The sequence below is a fragment of the Zonotrichia albicollis genome, chromosome 6 (assembly GCF_047830755.1).
Source record: "Zonotrichia albicollis isolate bZonAlb1 chromosome 6, bZonAlb1.hap1, whole genome shotgun sequence".
Taxonomy (NCBI): Eukaryota; Metazoa; Chordata; class Aves; order Passeriformes; family Passerellidae; genus Zonotrichia; species Zonotrichia albicollis.
In genome coordinates, this window is record NC_133824.1 from 36542052 (window position 1) to 36560690 (window position 18639).

The 18639-nt window shown below is 43.8% G+C and overlaps 1 protein-coding gene and 1 long non-coding RNA gene across 14 annotated transcripts in view; both read right to left on the bottom strand.

The window, feature by feature from the left end:
- Positions 1–3851, bottom strand: part of PRR5L (proline rich 5 like) — a 55555-nt gene extending 51704 nt beyond the window's left edge. For 9 of the 13 annotated variants that reach the window (XM_074543212.1, XM_074543211.1, XM_074543206.1 and 6 more), the window contains exon 1: positions 3416–3555. The gene's annotated coding sequence lies outside the window, so the exon portion shown is untranslated. The other 4 variants (XM_014267449.3, XM_074543214.1, XM_026794989.2 and 1 more) reach the window with 3 other exon arrangements.
- Positions 3852–7366: 3515 nt separating this feature from the next.
- LOC141729369 (uncharacterized) lies at positions 7367–18639 on the bottom strand. The gene is made up of 3 exons (XR_012580843.1): positions 18365–18639; positions 12207–12290; positions 7367–7796 (listed from the first exon to the last, which is right to left on the bottom strand). It is a non-coding gene; the product is annotated as an uncharacterized LOC141729369 (long non-coding RNA).

The window sequence follows — 18639 nt, forward strand, 5'->3', positions numbered from 1 at the left end:
GAGCCTCAGCACAATAAGGACCAGAGGAGGGCCATGAAGATGATCAGAGCAGTGGAGCAGGGTGGGAGAGTTGGGGGTGTTCATCCTGGGAAACAGACGGCTCCAGGGAGAGTTAGAGCACCTTCCAGAACTTAAAGGCGGCCTTACAAGAGAGCTGGAGAGGAACTGTGTTCAAGGGCATGCAGTGATAGGTGAAGGGGGAATGGCTTTAAAGAAAATAGCTTTAGATTAGACATTAGGAAGAAACTTTGTACTGTGAGGGTGATGAAACACTGAACAGGTTGCCTAGAGAAGCTGGAATTGTTCAAGGCCAGGCTGCATAGGGCTCTGAGCAACTTGGTCTACTGCAAAGCATACTTGCCCATGCCTGGGGCTTGGAACTGGATGATCTTTAGGGCCCCATCTAATCCAATGTTTCTAATCCTATGTTTCTATGATTGTATGCCAGGCAAAAGTATGGAGTGAGCAAAAAATGTCATTTCAGAAGCAAAAAGGTCATTATCACTCTAAATGTAATGACATGTTTAATTTTCTAGGAATGTTAATCAGAAGCATGCAAGATATACTTTAATCAAACAATAAGTCAGCCACCAAAATGACTTCAGAACTATCTCTACTGCAACTAGAATGAGTATCTATTATCTTTGTGCTTTCTTGCACTTCATTCTTACTCCTTTTTGTTTGATTTTTGTTTTCAAATTCCTGTTGTTGTTATTAAAAACCTAAAAGCCCCACATTTTTAACCCTGGGGCTACAAAACGTGGCAGTTAAGCAGCTGCTTGTACATCACAGCCCATCCTCAGCCAGCTGTAGTGTAACTGGGGTTTTGCTAAAATCCTCAGTCTGTCTTCTGAGCTGCACTTAAACTCATCTTGTGCAGTAAAACCAGGTTGTTATGCCCTGCTGAATAGGCCCTGGAACCCAGCACATGTTTAGTCAGTGTATATTTATGCTTGAACTCACATCAGTAGAAACAATGAGTACAAAAGGCCATACATTATGGGCAAAAAAATCCACAAATACTACAGGCGCCTGAAAAAGTCACATGAAAACTGAACTCACTGAATATGAGTTACAAGAAGGATAAAATTCTAGTACTTATGTGTGTGCTACTTTTAAATCCTTGCTGATGCATGCAAGTCCCATCCCTTCACTCTTTTCATAAGAACAGAAGCTACATCAAAGAGAAGGTTAAATATCTCAGCTATTCTGTCTTTGGTTGCCGGAAATTTAAGGAATTGAAATTCCTCCAAAAGGGAGTAAGGACTCAGTAAACACTACCTGTGTTCCAGCTGAACTTTGAAAACGAACGTTGAAAGCCTTATCGGAGTTTCAGGTGATATCAGACAACCCATAAACACGCTGCATAAAGTTATTACAAAGAATTTTATCTTGAAGGCGGAAGACAAATGCGAAACTGTCACCTTAACTGTGCTGTAAAACTGCCAAAAGGAGATATTACTATTAAGCTGACATATCCAAAAAGACTCCCAATAAGGGCCTGAGTGCACTCGTACTTCCCTGCCCACCCCTGTCACTCCAGCTTGCCAGTGCCATCCGTGCAGAACCCAGTGCAGCACACCATAGCCGACATCACAGCTACTTCAGCCAGAGATTTAGGATACCCCCTTCATGGACGACCAAGAATAATCCACCTCTGGAAAAGTTTCCTCCTAGCTTCATCAAAATGCACATGTTTTTTGACCCAAGCCCAAGAACTTTGCTCCCTCAGATGCTGTATCTTAGCAAGAATGCCATTCTGAATGCTAATGAATTGTGCATGAAGAGCATACCTCGTCCTGGATTGCTGTGAAATTTGCATTTACTTGAGATTTGAAGTCTACTTCTTCTTGTGTTTTGGAGCACAAGATAATACCCTTTCATTTTTTAAGTTCAGTACTTTGGTAGCACCCCTAAGTTAATGAATCTCTTTTATGTTACAGCTAAGAGAAAAGCTGCATGCCTTCTGCAGGAATTTCTTAGCACTCTTCACCTTTGTGACAGGTCCATCAATCACAATGGTCTCTCTTGGCTGTAAAAGGTATACATAGTTTTAATAGGAGAACTTTAATCCAAGCAGCAAAAAAAGAATGCCAGTGCTTTTACATCACAATTCTCCTACACAGACATGCCACTGAGTTTTGGGTTGCTGCCACAGATCACGTTCTCAAATCTAACATCCTTGTCATGGCTGTAAAACAGCCGACATAATTTACTGCACAGATTTTCAACTGCAGGTAATTTTTTGTTGTCAAAATTTTTGCTAACAAAGTTCTTCACAGAGGTAAGAGGATAGGATTTTACTTGCAGCTAGGGGGTTTTCAGGACAGTCAGTTCATTAGTAGACCACAGTGTCATCTCCTCTGATTTAGAGCTATACGGTCAGAAGCTACTGCACAGCTGGACTGTGGCATCTGTTTAAGAAAAAGAAATATGCAACCTGTGCGCCAGTTCCTGTGTTTTGTGCATGCTGCCTCACCATGAAATACCATCTGTGGGTATATACATGAAATATGCACACACAGAGAGCACTATAGGCAAGATGTGAACAGGTCCTGCATGCTGATCCAGGTACCAGCGAGTTCTGCATAACCGAGGTCTTTCACACCACAAAATTGCAGCACTGCCTATAAATACGCTCAGCACTTGTTTTTGACAAATGAAACATCCCTCCAGTCAAGACAGCTCACTTACATGAACAAATCATCATATGACTGGAAAAGGCGGAAAAAAAATAGCTGTGCTTTGGACTACTCTCTTCAGCACAGACAGCCAGGAGCTGCACTCACTGGGGGACTGCTGGAATGATGCGAGGCTGTGGCTGATGTCCCTCGGAGAAGACGGTGGCAGTGAAATGTGTTTGGCAGTGGAAGGAACTGGAAAGTAGATTATGCCCACGATATTGGAAAGCACTGTAAATTCCTAGGGCAGAGGGGCTGCGAGTGCACGTTGGGGAAAAATGGGCGGCGACAGCACGGCAGAGGTACAAGGGAAGAGAGAGGGATGGAGCTATGCTCCACTTTGTTAAACAGGTGGCCAGCTACTCTTTTGGCTTTTGTCTCAATGTGCTAATTCAATTTATTTAGAGAGAGACGGGAGAAGAATCTCTTTCCCTCCACCCGGTTTCAGAATTATTGCATCTCCTGGGGGGAAGGGTTAGACTAAGACATTTGGTTTGGAAATGACTCACTCGGCAGCGCTATGGAGCCGGAGGGTCTATTTTTAATATTTTTAAATGGAGAACTTACCCGGGTCTCCTGCCCGCACTGCGCTCCGGAGGCACGGCGGAGCGCGGGGAGCCGGCCCAGCCCGCTCCCTTCCGCAGCCGCCCCCCGGCAAACATCCATCCCCTGCGGCACGGCCGCCGGCCCGAGCCCCCCGGCCGAGCGGGGCCGGCGCCCGAGCTCGCACTCACCCCGGGCCAGGCTGCCGGGCTGCCGCTGCCCGCACGGACGGACGGACGCGCTGTCTCCTCGCCGCGATCTGGCGAAATTTGCCACCCACCGGCCAGGATTTTACACTTCTGGCGGCCGGCCAGCCCTTGGTGCTGCAGCCTGCCCCAGGCTGGCTCCTCCCCGCCGAGACAAGAGCCGGCCGGGCCGGGCCGGGCGGAGCGGGGCCAGCCCTCCTGCCTTCCCCGGCTCCCGGCCCGCTCCGCCCGGGGTACCCCTCCCGTCCCGCGGAGTCAGGAAGTTTAAATTCTTCTGACCTTGAGCGAAAGAAAGGCAATGGGGAGGATGGAGGAGCTCGGGAGGCCCTTGCCGGGGACGGGCGGCCCGCCCGGGTCCCGCGGGGCGCTCCCGGCCCCGGCTCGGCCGGGAGACGCTGGCCCGGCTCGGGGCGCACCCAGCCAAAACAACGGGTCGTGTAGCACGGGGGAAGGGATGTGCCGGTTAAAGTTGGGGTTTATTTTATTTTGATCTCATGGTTCAAGGTTCCTCTGGCAGCCGCAGCGCCGTGCAGTTTGCTCTGTTCTGCTGTCACAGCCTACAGCAGGTATCAGACAGGAAACTGCTGAACAAAACCACGTGTAATTCGGGGTCCTTAAAGACATTAAAAGCCGCAATTAGTTGCAATCAGGGAGCAGTCGCATGGAACATGTAAGTCAAATAGTTACGCTGTCTTTTGGAGAGCTACTCATTAATTGAAAACACTTGAGACTTTTGAGTGCTTAAAGGAGACAAACCAAACTGGTAAAATAGTGAAATTTTCTTAAACTGTTTAAGAGCGTTTTGTGAATTATGCACTATACTGGTGAAGCTTGGTAACCTGATGCACTCCTTGTTAAGAGAATTCAAATTGTAACTTTACAACTGAATTGCACCTGGTCTCAGAATGGAAAAAGCTGATGCTACTCTGAAACCAGTGTGTAAATCCATTAGCTCATGCTGGGATCCTTTAACACTTTTAAGTTGTGTCAATATCCATAGTAAGCTTAGATAAGAACAGCTGCCATATGTGTTTGTAGGAGAGGTATTCTCGCGTCTCTTTTTTCTGTCTCCAGATGTTTAAAACAAAGACTCACTGGGGTACTGCAAACCTTACCTGCTGCCCAGTGCTTCTACTAGTTTGGATTTACTATTATGAACATGAAATCATTACCTAGAGATTGCAGACAAGACTTTACTGCAAGCTTATGAACACATACAAAAACATATTTCCTGTCCCAGACTCATGTGTCGTACGATGAGAGTCGATACCTACCCAAAATATAAAATTGGTTAGTCTATGAATAATTAAAAGTGCATATTGTCATTCATTGTTGAAAAGCACCTGCTTTTCAAGCCAACAGTTAGTTATTTTTCAGAGAGAGCATTGCTGAAGTGGAGTTTGAGTGGTGATCCCAAGCTGTGACTCATGGTTCAGCTGGGCAGTGACCATCACTGCGGGTAGATGGGCTGCAAAGCAAGGATGGGACTTACTGTACTTCAGCTGTTTGCCATGGACCAGCAAAAATCCTAAGGAATTTTCAGGTGAAGGGTCTGGTGACCTGACATATTTGTTCAGGTGCCCTGCTCCATTTAAGAGAAATTCCCAGGTTTTCTAAAAAAAACCAAAACACTATCCTACAAGCTGGCATCTTTCCTCAAACTTTTACTCACATACTTATGAATCGAAATTTGACAAGACATTTCAGGTGTGGGACAAATTCCTGCATAAGGTTTTTGAAAGAAAAGGTCATTGTCGTACTCATGTGGTTCTAGCTTCAGAACTACTACTGAGGTACATCACTGCCACAGCACAGATTTACTGTGACCATCCTGATGTATGGCTGGACTCTCATTTGTGGGAGGAGAGGAAGGAAAGAGTTGAAGAGACCCCTGCCACCACACCAGAAGGAAAGGGGAGGTCCTCTTTAATTTCCTCATTAGGAAGAAGTGAGGATTCTGTGGAAAGAAAATAGTCTTTGTCTCTGAGAGTGAGGGCCTCCAGATATGTTATGCAGGAGCACAGCTACTGGGAAGACTTTAATATATGGCAAGGGCAGACAAAAAAAGACAACTAGAAATATTAGCCCAGCAGAAAGAGATAAAAGAATTAGATGGGATTAATTTTACCTAACTTTAGCTATCGTAGTCCATGCAAAACACACCTAGCTTTCAAAATTAGATAAGGTAAATCCTGCCCTACAGCTTGCCCAAGTGGAATAAGGTAGCAGTAAAAGGGATCTGAAGACAAAAGGCTTGTGTTCGGGTTGACAGATGAGAAAATTGAATTGTTCCTTTTCCCCTTTTAGCTGTGGTTTGAGCAAGAAGAGAGAACATGGTTTTCAAAGAAAACTCTGCCTTACCCAGACAAGTGCCAATTCACAGGTGTCTGTTCCCTCCCCAAAGACAATGTGTGGTGCAGATGCACTGCTGTGTGCTTTCTATGAGAGGAACGGGCTCTTCTACAGCCTTGTCCTACAGCATCATCTCAGAGAACTGAACAGCAGGCAAGCTGACAGCATCAACAAAGTTGCCACAGACATTTCTATAATGAACAGCCATGTGGAAAATAGCTACAGCCTTAATTTTGTTTTTGCCACTCTGCCTTAACACCACACATCCTCTCTGCAGCACGCTGTACAGCGGGACTGAGCACACACACGCCCTGCTGTCACACAGGCTGCTGTTCAATAGGAGCCTAACCACAAGAGTTGTGACTAACAGATGTGACCTTTTATTGGTTTGCTTATAATGCACTTGATGATGGGATGAGCCCGCAATGTATCGCCTTCGCTTTGGCTGTGTGATCCAACAGGTCCTCAGCATCATGTGCTTCCCAGAAAAGAGTCCTGGGAAAAGACCCATGGAATAGTCTGTGAGGAGGGCAGTAAGGAGAGTCATCATTTCTGAAGAGTATTACCAATTCTGGCACTAATTTCAAATAGCTGAGGGTTGCAGCTAAAACAGGCTAAGAAATCATCAACCTACATTTTATTCTTATCCTACCCACAAGCATCTCGTGCCCTTTCCATCTGCAAGGACAGCAGGTCCTGCATCTGTCCAATGTGTGGTGGGGAGGAGGGGCCAGCAAAAACAAAAAAAAAAAAAAATACTTCAGCTAAAGTAGATGATTTTGGCAACAAAGGATTAGGCAATAGCTACATTTGAAGTTGCCTTGCAGATTCTTGCAAGCAGTATGGGGCAGACAAATGGGGATAAGCTGGGAGCAGCAACCTCCTGTCACATCTCAGACAGGGAGGACATGTCTGGTAATCCTCAGCGACACTGGAAGTCATTTAATAAAGCAATTAATCTTTCTCTTGGGACTGTAGTGAGAAAATTTCATGTATCAGTGATGCCATGAAGCTTAAACAACTCTTTCAAAGAGAATAAAAAAATATTTTTTCTTTAGTTGCCATTTAATGTTCATTTTTATGATTTCAAGCTTGGGGATGGAAGGGGAAAGAAAGGAAACACCTCTAAGCTGTGGGGTTGAGTGTATGCTATTCTATTAATTTTACAAGTCAAAGCTCTGGCATAAATGATACTCAGGAAACAAAATGTAGTTCCACAGGGGATACTACTGCATCTGTCAAAAAATAATTCAACTCACAAATATGCATTGAGAAGACAAATTCTCAGAAGCTGTAACACTGAGAGAGACCTAAAATAGCAGGAAAGCAGACAGTAAATTAGACAGGCCCATAATTTGAGATGATGGGAGGGGAAAAAAAACAGAAACAAGAAAACAATGGGATAGTAGAGTTCATAAACAGAAACTGTAACAAAAGCCTCTGTTACTGGTAGTGTTGTGGAAACTCTTTGGAATACTGCATTCAGTCCTGACTATCTTCTCATCAAAAAGACATCAGTAAACATAAATGAATTATTTTTTGAAAAGCAGAAGTGATGAGGATTGATTTAGAGACCCTGTCACGTTGAGTTGAAAGAACTAAATACGGCTGTGCACGGTGTGTAGGACACAACGCTGCAAAAAAATAAACACAGTTGTGGGAGAACAGCTATTTTGGTTTACAGAAGTGAGAGCATTTTTATTGTGAGGAGGGAGAAACTAGGATGAAACAAGGCAAAAAGATTAGGATGGGTGCTGCCACAATGGCTTGGCTGTAAGATCCACTGCCTGGTGGAGCAGTTGCTGTGGGAGACTTCTTGCGGTATTTTAAATAAGCACAACACAGTGTTTATCCCTTGGCCTACCAAGCACAGTGGGCTAGTTGATCTTTTACAGAGGAATTTTCCATCTTTAATTTCTGTGTTTCTAGAGCTTCCTCCTCTGTAGAGCTCTGTTTGTCAAGCCAGTGGCAAACCTCGAGGAGAAGACAAACAAAATAGCCCATGGGCAGAGACCTAAAGGGAGAAAATAACTATATAAGTATGTTTGTGTTTGATGCTTTACAGTCACACCACAAATCAGAGCCAGGCAAAGGCAGTGGCAACCAGTATTCCTTACACTAAACCCTGCTAGACACCGTAATATAAATTTCCAAAGGTCACAAGCAAGCATAACAAACCGTTCTTTCCAGCCTCCTGCTTTGAGTCTTCCCATCCCACTCCTGACTTCATTTGTCTCTCTAGCATCTCCATCTGCTCTATCTCCCTCTTGGCCTTTCATCCCTGAGGTCAGTAAATTGAATCTTTAAATTCATTACTTGGAATCTTACACATGCACCTAAACCCTCTCTGATCTGGTTTCTATACCTCCCACACCAGAGTGGTGTGTCCAGTTTTCTAAGTACCATGATTCAGAGCAGTTCCTGTCTTCTCAGACATGTCAGCAATCTTTGAAACACATGGCAGTCCTTTTGCCTTTCATTTTCCATCTTACAGTTTCCTTTTCCTCCTTAATTGCTTCATCAGTGTATCATCCTTTGGCTTCCTCAGGGAGGGCTTTTTTCTTTTGGTCACTTCTATTTTTCTTCATCTTGACTTCAGGTAATTTCACACACACAGACCAATTAAGTTACTGGTTCATGGTTGCCTTTTCTGCTTCAGTCCCTTCTCTTCCTTTTTGAGCTTACTATACTGACTATTAATACACACATACACATTTATTTGGGCTAATAATTTGAGACTCTTATTTCTCTAGGTTCTCATTTTCAGGCAATGTCTAAATTTTCCAGATATTTTCTAGATGTCCTCTTCCAAATAATGTCCTTTCTTACCCACAGAGTAATATATCTTAGCCAGACCTTAAGTCACTTCATATCAAGATAACTGTGATATCTTTTCCTCCAGCTTTCAAAACTATAATCTTCACTCATATTTATGCAGAACAGTGCTACAAATATCACTGCATTCACCTCTCACTTTGAAAGCAATACCTTTTACTTTCCTTCCCTCTCTTGGCCTGTCCTTCTCTACTTTTCACCACAGTTCCTCTCCTGTCTTTGTGTTACTGCAGTTTCTTACATGTTAGTTGCATCAAAGTCAGCTGCGATTGCCACTGACAAAAGCAATCTCACGCTGGCTTTGGCTGTTGGCTCTGGCCAGCACTGCCCTCCCTTGTGCCATCAGTGTCTCTGTGACTGCACAGCAAACTGGGCCAGGGAGATGAGCTGGGTTACAAAGATGACACTGCCTTCACTGCTCACAGGGAGCTTGACCTGGCTTTGTGCTGTTGGTGGCATCTCAAAAAGACAACTGGACCCACTGCTGTGTGAGGTCCAGCACAACACCAGCCTAAAAGGCCAGGAGAACCTCACTGTGTTCTCTGAGTGTAAGGACAGGCCTGAAATTGAGCTGCAAGCTTCTCTGCCATGTGTGCTGTTCTGCTGTGGGCCACCTCTGTGGCCATTTAGGATCTGTAGGCTGTGCCAGTAAAGAGCTCACCACAGAGGGCAATTTGGGTCATTTTGGCAAGCTGGCCAAGGGCTCAGTTACCAGCAGCAGAGAGGTTTGGTATTTCATATATCAGCTGTCTGCTGGCACCAGCTTTGGGTTATATTGTCTTTGAAAGCTGGCATCGTTCTTAAGGTGAAATGAGTGAACACTGGTGAACGGATACCAAATCCCACTGTTCTAATTACAGGAGGTTTCTAAGGTGTCTTCCTTTACTCATTCTTGACTTGGTGTGATTCATCTCTTGGTTTTCAGTCTGTCTTTTTTTCACTTTCTACACCTCATTTGCAGACCATGCTGGGCTCTGCAGAACAGAAGCACTCCAACACAGTGAAAGTCACTACTGGGGGTAGACTTCTCTTAGTGAGAACAAAACAGGCTTTCCTCCTTAAAACTCCTAAATGCCTTTGGAACCATCACTTTGATGTAGCTCTCAGAGCCAGCTGAAAACAAATCGGTGTGCACACAGCAGAAGGACATGCTCACCTCCTGAGCTGACTGGCACAAGGATCAGTTTAGTCAGGGGCCATGAGGAAATCATGTGCTGTACCAAAAGGGATCAGAGTAACTCTGCCTATATTTATATTCAGAGAGAATGTGGGAGAAACTTGAAGCCTCATCCATCCCACAGTTGGTGGGATGATGGGCAGACATGCCTTTTCCTCTAGGAGCAAGAGTCTTACTTGTTTTGTGGCTTATGTTGTTGATTTGGCACAGCTGCTGACAACTTTTCCTCACCTCCCTGAGGTGACCCTGCCTTCCTTGATAAATGGAGGAATGATAGAATGCAGCCAGGTGCCATGGACAGAATGTACATGTTTACATCTTGGTGCTTTTTTACTCATCTACTCTTGACTTCCACTGTAATTGCCAGGTCATCTTTTCCAGACATAGCAGTGCTGAGCACACTGGAAGATGCCTTTACTGGCTAAGGGATCTTATTTTGTCTGCCCAGGAATGGGGCTGTGCTGTGGGGAAGATGGCTGGAGTCTGTGTGGGGTGAGAAGAAAACCCTTGGCCATTCTGTGTTTAACTGCACAGAGAAAGGCCTGGCAGAATGAGCGAGTCACAACTCAGTAACTACGTGCCCCTTTCTTGACCAGCTCTTGTCTCACAGAGGAGTGTCAGTGACCTCTGGCACAGAAGTGATGGATACATTAAACTAGGGAGGATGAGAAGGCTTGGAGAACAAGCAGAGGCATTTGAAATGTGAACTGCACTTTAATATACAGAGCAAGATGCAAACACCTATAGTATGCAGAGCTTGTGGGAGGGGTGTGGATGGTAACATGAAGGACAGCTTCATGGGATTCCTCCATGTTATCAGATGCCTCTGATCCCAAATGATCTATTGTTATCACATAGAGCCTTTGTCCCAGAACACACAATAAAGCAGGAGGAAGGATACAAGATGCCAAAAGCACTGCATAAAGGAAGATGCAGACTGTATATCGACCTACTGCATAGAATGAGTCTTTGCAAGCCAGAAGGACGTGTGCACCTGTGGAATTCAGCTTGTGATTGTCAGAATAAATGCATTTAACTCAAGAATCCCATATGCACATGTTCATATGTCTTACGAGTAACACTTTATGGTGGCCACATGGCTGTGTGTACAGACACACTTCTCCAGTGAGCTAACACAGGTTTTTGAACACCAGGTGTGGAATCTGGGTCTAAGGCTCTGCATTTTTGTGGGGGGCAGTCATATCCCAACTGTGCCAATTTCAAGCTGGGTAAATCAGTTTGACATATCACCAGTTTTCAGAATTTTTCTCAGTCTCACAGGTTTTTGATTTATTTTCAAAAACTCTCCATGGAGACTGCTCTTTATGTGGAATTTACCCTTCTGCCAGGCCAGACTGGAATTTCAGCCGTTTAAAGGAAATATGAAATTTTTGTGTGTGTATGTGGTGCCAACTCTCTAGAACAGACACAGGGACAACACTTGGGCTTTGCAACCAATAAAATTCAGCAAATAAACCAGCTTGCCTCTTCTCCTTCATTTCCTCTCTCCCTCCCCCGTTGCCTTCCTTCCCCACTATTTTTGCACCTTGCTGAAACATACGAAATCAAAATGCTAAAAACATTCCAAGGGAACAGTCATTGACTCTGGATTATTATTCACTGGATTCATGCCCACCATGCCCTGGGCTGGCAGTCTGTCTCCCATCCTTCCCTTGCACCAGAAGGTGCCTCTGCTAGGTCATGGCTAAGGAGAGGCACAGTCCCGAGCTGTGGAGATGAGCAGCTCTGGTGACAGCGCAGTGAAGCAATGCCTGGCCGGCACTGTGTCACCTCCTGGGCCAGGAGCTCTGCCCAGCAAGGTACAAATGCAGAGAGTGACAGGGACAGACCGTGGTGTTCTCCTGCAGCTGGGACATGTGCTTCATTAAGGGACTCTGCACTAGGCTGCACCCAGCACGGGGAGGGAGAGGTGATGTTCAGGACTAGGCAGGGGAATTTGGAAGTGAGCTGCAAAAGCAAGGGCACCTACATTGTCTGACAGATCCATTATCACCATGAATTATCAGCCTGTTTAAAAATTAGTAGCTCTACCACTAAGAGAGGCTTGCTTAGTCCAATTATACAATTGTTACAAGCAACTGGAAATAGGAAACGTGTCTGATTGCATAAATCTGGCTCAGGTAGGCCAGCAGGGATACCAGCCAGCTTGCATTTGGTTACTAGGCAATGTAACATATTGAGGGCCAGAATGGGTCCCTTTAACTCAGATTTCTGTCTCTGACAGTAGCCAAACACAGATGCCTTAGGTGGACCATAGGAACAGGAAAAGCATATGGAAAGATGACTTCTCTCAGTCATCTCCACCAATATTTTAACCTGTATTAGTTAAGTTGAAGCTAACACAAGGTGCTCCCTGCAGTTCAATCACTTTTCCTCTATAATTGCAGATACCTTTGAATTTATTTTCACGTCTGTGTTTTCCAAAGTCTGTGCAGGACAGGTGTTTTGCTGGAGAAAACTCCATGGCATATGTTCCTGATAGGAGGCAAAGAGAGAGAACAGTGTTAACAGGAGTTAAGTTGCTGCCAAATGAATTTGCAGTTCAGCCACAGCCTGAACTGCAAAGTCAATGAAGTTAATTTCCATGAGCCTTAATGTGCTTCTATATTGTCCCCTTCTCTACACACAGTGGTCACAAGATCAACCAAATAAAAGCTTTCCTCTCTTGTAAATACAGAAATCTAAGCAACAAAGTTTCTGCCACCTCTATAAGCCTTGAAAAAGACATTTTGCTGGCATACATGTACTTTTCTCATCTGATGAAAATTGCAGCACGCAGCAGTGCTCAGGATATGCACAGGATACACACTGTCTGCACCTACCTTCTTGCAGGACCCTGCCAGCAGGGACAAGAGGGCAGAAAGAACCAAGGTCAGCAGCTGACCCAGGAAGATTGGGATTCCCGTATGCAATGCAATGCCTTATTACCACTACAATGAGCTTCCAGTGTTTACTGTACACACACAGACTGGTATGCAGGGACATGGGCTGTCTGAGTGAGTAAACAGAAAAGACCAGGGTCCAAGTCAGACTGAACAATAGACTGAGGAGAATGCAAGACTCCTCTTTAGCTGGACTTCCCTCCAGGAAACCCAACTCACACTAAAATCCTCCTGTATCCTGTGCCCTAGCCTGGGGGTGTTGACTCAGTTCCAGCTAATCATGTAAATCGTATTTGCAGAAGGAGGTGAATGCAGGCTGCTGGATGCTCCCAAGAAAGTATTCTGGAAGAAACATCCCTGCTCTAAGATGAGAGGAGAGTTGGCCTTAGCATTTTGAGAGAGATTTGTCTATTCAAGTGCCCCCAAACACAACTGCTTCTCTAGTGAAGCAGCTGCCCATGCATCAGACCTCAAACATTAAAGCTCCTCTCCTGCCTCCTTATCTTGAGAAATGGCAATGGTTGTTCAAACACAGTGATTCTCATGACTCCAGCAGAAGGAGAGTTTTAGACTCTGAGGCTCCCATTTCAAGATGAGTGGGGCTGGAATTGTGTAGTATTTGAGGCTTACTGTGGTTTTAAGCTGACGGAGACAAAGAGAATTAGGACAGGAAGTTTCTAGCTGAGGATTAATATCCAAGCCCAAACCTGCATTGTAACAAAACTGTTTCTCAACCTTTTGTAATTAACAAGCCAAATAGTGTTTGATGGGGAAATACTAATAGTGTTTGCCAATTTACTCAATAAAGCACCTAATATCTAATTAATAAAATGTTGTGATTTTTACAAAAATTAAATTACATGTTATAATCACAGCCATTTTGACTGGAATTTTGAGTGGAATATTGATATTGCTCTCTTCCAACAGTCAGAGATCAACAAGTATTCCATTGTCTGGACTCTTACATTTTATGGATCAACAGTGGTTCATAGTTCACAGAGATTAAATTGATTGATACTGGTTTGGCTTTGTAATATTGATGTTGAAAACCAAGGTAGCTAGGATTTCTGCGTGCTTTTGTGTTTTCTGTCAGTTCTTTAATATGCTGCATACTCATATATGAAGCTGCTTAGGTCGCTGTACTTGCTCTTTTAAAAACACTGTAAAGTGGTTTTTTTATGGAATGAGTGACACATTTTCACCTCTTCTAGAAGAATTTGGAAGTAGACTATTCCTATTTTTACATTTCCTGTTCCAGGAAGGAAACAGGGTTTTAAAATTTTTGTTACTATAGACTTTTCTTTCCTAGTTGAATCAAATCTGAAGCGGTGGTGATACTGAAAGAGTTATGCTTCCTGTTTGCTTCTGCTTAAGAAAAAGTTCTAGTAAGAACTGCTGAAAATGCAGCTGTAACTACTTAACATCCAACTTTATCCAAACACTGTTTAACATTTACTTATCAATTTAAGTCCTTACATTAAACAGTATCTCAAATGCCTTTCCATTTAGAAATGCTCAGGAAAATTCCAAATCCAACTTAGGTTGCAATATGCTGATTTTTACCTAGGACATGGGATTCTTTATACAATTCCCCCTTTTATCCCCCAACTTCCTACAGTTACATTGTCATTTTGTGTGCTGATTCAGCTGGAACATTCCACTCTTGAAGGGAGTCCATTTTCAGCAACAATTGAAATATCTACCACTTGTGTAATATTAGAGAATATTATAGAATGAACTAGTAATCTTCCTCACTATTACCAGCACATTTACAGAAATGACAAATCATTTTCAGAGATGTTATATAAGCACTAATTCACTAATGATCATAGTGTACAGAGGAGTAAGAATTTCACATGGTCAATTTCATTTATGAGGAAATCTAAATTAAAAATTTGGAGCTTAATTTTTACTAGGTGTTGTCACCTCATTGCAGGGGTTCCATACTGTTGTCTCCTTACCACAAAAAGTTCCATACCTTCTGGGTGTTTCTCGTGGGCAGCTCCTCAGAGCACGGCCTCTTTCTTCTTCATAAAGCAACCACTGACTCCAGTTCCCTTCTCAACCAGGCACCCCACTCTTTTATAGCACTCTTCTTCTCATTGGTTACAGCTGTGCCCTGATAAAGTCAGGCCTGTTCCTAATCTTTGATAATTGGCCCAGCTGCAACTCCTTAGGGGTAAGATTACTTTCTGCACTATCTTTATTTTCTTCTATTCTATCCCCCTACAACTAGGTTCTCTCAACTACTCTTAAAAATCAGATCAAGTTCCATCTGCATGGTAAGGTCAAGCAGACCAAGAACCTTTAGAATAGATGCTCTACACAAACAGTTGCTGCTGAGGATCTGACATGCACACTATGCATATTCCAGATTTTTTTTTTTCAATTCAAGTCACCTTCATTTACATCCCCTGAAGTGAATGCCTAATGAGGTCTGAGCATGTTGGGTACACTTCTGGAGAACATTTTTCATTTTAATTTCACTCAACAAAACCTAACCTCTGCACTCAAAATCAGCCTCTGATGCAAAATGAAGAACAGGCAATAAAGATATTCAGAAGATTTGCATCAAAAATACAGTCCTGATCCAAACTGAAACACCAGCTGAGCCACATCACAAGCATTGCAGGCAGGACTGCTGCAATGGCTGTGCTCTGTCCCACACTTTTGTCCCTTCACTGCACACTGGAGCCACGGTGCAGAGAAAAGGCACAACAGGCTGACACATGGCTCTGTTTCCAGGCTGGTATACGAGCTCCTACTTTTAGACACATTTCCTGAGGTGTAAAGCATCTACACCTCTCTAAACTCTGACAGCTTGTATCTGAAGGTATGAGAATTCATTCTGCTTCATTTCAAGTCATGCTGATTCAGATCAGTTGGTGACCCACAGCTGCCTTACTACCAAAACCCTGTGTTTCTGTTGATTTAAACATTTTTTTACTGCCAGAATAAATTTTTCTTGAAAGTAGTGCTTCAGCTCCATGGTACTTGTGTCACTGCATAATGAAGTTGCATAACATCACTGTGCACTGGCAAGATGCTGCAACAGGAGGCTTCAGACAGCAGTGCTCCTGTGTAGCACTGGCACAAAGAGTTACAGGTGAGAGTGGAGAAACCTTTAAGGCCTCATTTACACCACTGTATTTACATTTTATATATTATATGCATTTCATAATCACAGGTTTGTATTGTATGTGGACACACTGAAATGATAAAGTGACCTACCAATGTCCAGCCTCTCTGTTGCATGCACAGATTCTCTTCCTGAGCTGACACAAATCCTCAGCAAACATATTGTTTTCACAGGAAAACACTCAACAGTAAAACCCTGCCTGCAGCTGTCTTCCCTGAGCCCTGGTTCCCCAGGCAGGGCTCTTCTGCTGACACAACCTGTCAGAGTGGGGATGCACAGCCTGGGTAAAAACAACCAAGCACCCCAGTGACAGGGCAGCATCAGTAGCTATTAGCCAGGGAATTACTTCCTAGGCTTGATGTTAGAGTTGTGATCATTTGGTTTACCCTTCAACTAAGGTAATTTTATAGCCATGTCAAAAGATATTTTTAACAGAAAATATACTGGGGAACCTGGTTTGAACAACAGCTATCAAAACAAAACAAATTCTAGGTTCAGCTATGTCATTTTTTAAAGCTGTGGCACTCTTCAGTAGCCCTTTGATTCCGTCTCTGGTACGATGAGGCACCGTGCATCACACATCAGTTGATGCTGATCTGTTGCGCTGTACAATGCTGTCACTGTGGGGACAAGGAATAAGTTGGATTGTTTGCAGGATGTATTAGTCAGGAGGAAACAGAACAACAAGCACACCAATGCTTAGGTGCTCTTTTCAGCATAGCAAAACACTCAGCTAACTCATCAAACTGTGTACCTTGGAATGGCAGGGCTAAACACAGCCTGTCCTAAGAGTCTGGAGGTTTTGCAAGCTCCATTCTGCAGTTTACTGAGAGGAAAAAAATATAAAACACCACAGCCATAAAATGTTCTGAATTAAGAAAAAACCCCTCATTAAATTCGTAACAGCCAACAGGACATGCACCTTTTAAACCCCAGAACTTTCTGCTTTCAGAAGTAAGCAACCAATACACAGTTCCCACCTTTGACAAACCAGACCTGACAAAGCTCACACGCTGAGCGTGAGAGTCACACCACTGACAGCTCCCTCCTGCCTCACCACAGCTTGGTTTGCACCTCGTGTGCTCACAGTCACAGCTGCTGCTCTGCATCACAGAGCTACAGGGCACAGCACAGCGTGACTGCACGACCTGCAGAGCTGCAATTTTTTGTTTGTTTCCACCTCCAAACAGCACCTCTCTCTTGCTTCCCCCTCTGTGAGTTACGATGAATGCACACAAAATGGTTAAAGGTATTTTTTCTAGAGAAAGTATTAATTTTGCTACACATGCTGCATTTACTATGTAATAGATAGGCATTGGGGATGAAGTCTGTTTTGGTGTGTTTTACATAATCTGCTTGAAGAGCTTCCCTTAAAAGAAAGTAATTAGTTTGTACTATTTTGCATGCCATTCTTATCCTATTGGTAAGAGCCCAGCAGACTGGATTCAATTTACTTGTGGCATAATGTTTCACATAAACATAGGCTGAAGCCTTAATGTAATTAGATAATTTCTGCTGTTCTGACGTTGCCTCACACACCCTCGTTACTCACACTGAGATTTTGCAAAACTCCAGAGAAGACAACATAAACTGCCAAGTGGAAACTTCTTCGAGAGGCCGGCTCATGTCCTGAAATTATAGATGCACAAACACAGCTGCATTTGTGCTATTTCTAAAATGCCAGAGGCAAAGCATTTAATATACATTTATATAGCTATGAAACACCCCTCTGGGGATTTGCTACTTACACACATGGAAGTGAACAACGGCAGCAGCAGATAAATAATGAAAAAGTCAATTACGTTTTAAAGAGCCTTTTAATTTTAATAGTCCATAGTGATGTTGATAATACTGGGAAGGACATTTTCAAAGCATTTATCCTGACATTTACCCTTATGATGGCTTGGTAATTTAAGGATGGGGTTGTGGAGAGATAGAGCTAAAGCTCGACCTCTCTAGAGAAAGAGAAATCGTTTATATTCCAGTTTGTTAGTTTTTACAATTCTGCTCTTCTGTTTTGAGGCGTGAATAGATATTTTTCTGAGTGTTTGTGTTATACCTCCTCTTTTCTGAGTTTTAAGCCATATAAAATAGAGAAAGAAACTGCTTTTTATTGAGAACTACTGTTGAAACCGTTTTCTGTTGCAATTATATTTGTGATCAAGGCATTGTTGAAATAACCTGTGGCTTTATGATTTTATTGCTATTTTTTAGCACCTTAATCTGGAGTTCTTTGAGCTAGTCAGCGTACTAACACCGAATGAAAAGACAATCATAGCTAGTAAGGCAGAAATAAGCCCTCCAAAAGTGTCATTGCAAACCAATAAAAGGCAGAAATCGCAACAAAAGGGGCCTGAATGACTCCAGTATTTCCTTGATAATGGTATATGAATCCCTTTGCCTTACTGAGATGTAACTTAAACTAACGGTGGCTGTTCTCTCTCTGTGAGCTATTCCCATAAGAAATGAACGAATGGAGTTCTTGTTGGTGTTTTGGGTCACAGCCACGACCTTGCAGCTCTCCTTACCTCCCTCTCCCAGGCAGCCTGAGCTGCAGAAGCAGAGACAATGTGATTTCTTGAAGTGCCTAGGTGCCCGGGGCTGCCTGGATCTGCCACTGGCTGTTTCACACACCCGCCCTCGCCACAAACGTGAACTGGGCACACGCACAGCCGCGTGAAGTGGCCCAGGGCTGGTGCTTCCCCTCCAGACGCAGGAGAGGGAGCCGTGTGTGAGCGGCTTCCTGCTGGGAGGCCCCTGGCACCCAGCGGCCAAAGGCAGGCAGTGCACAGGACAGCGCTCA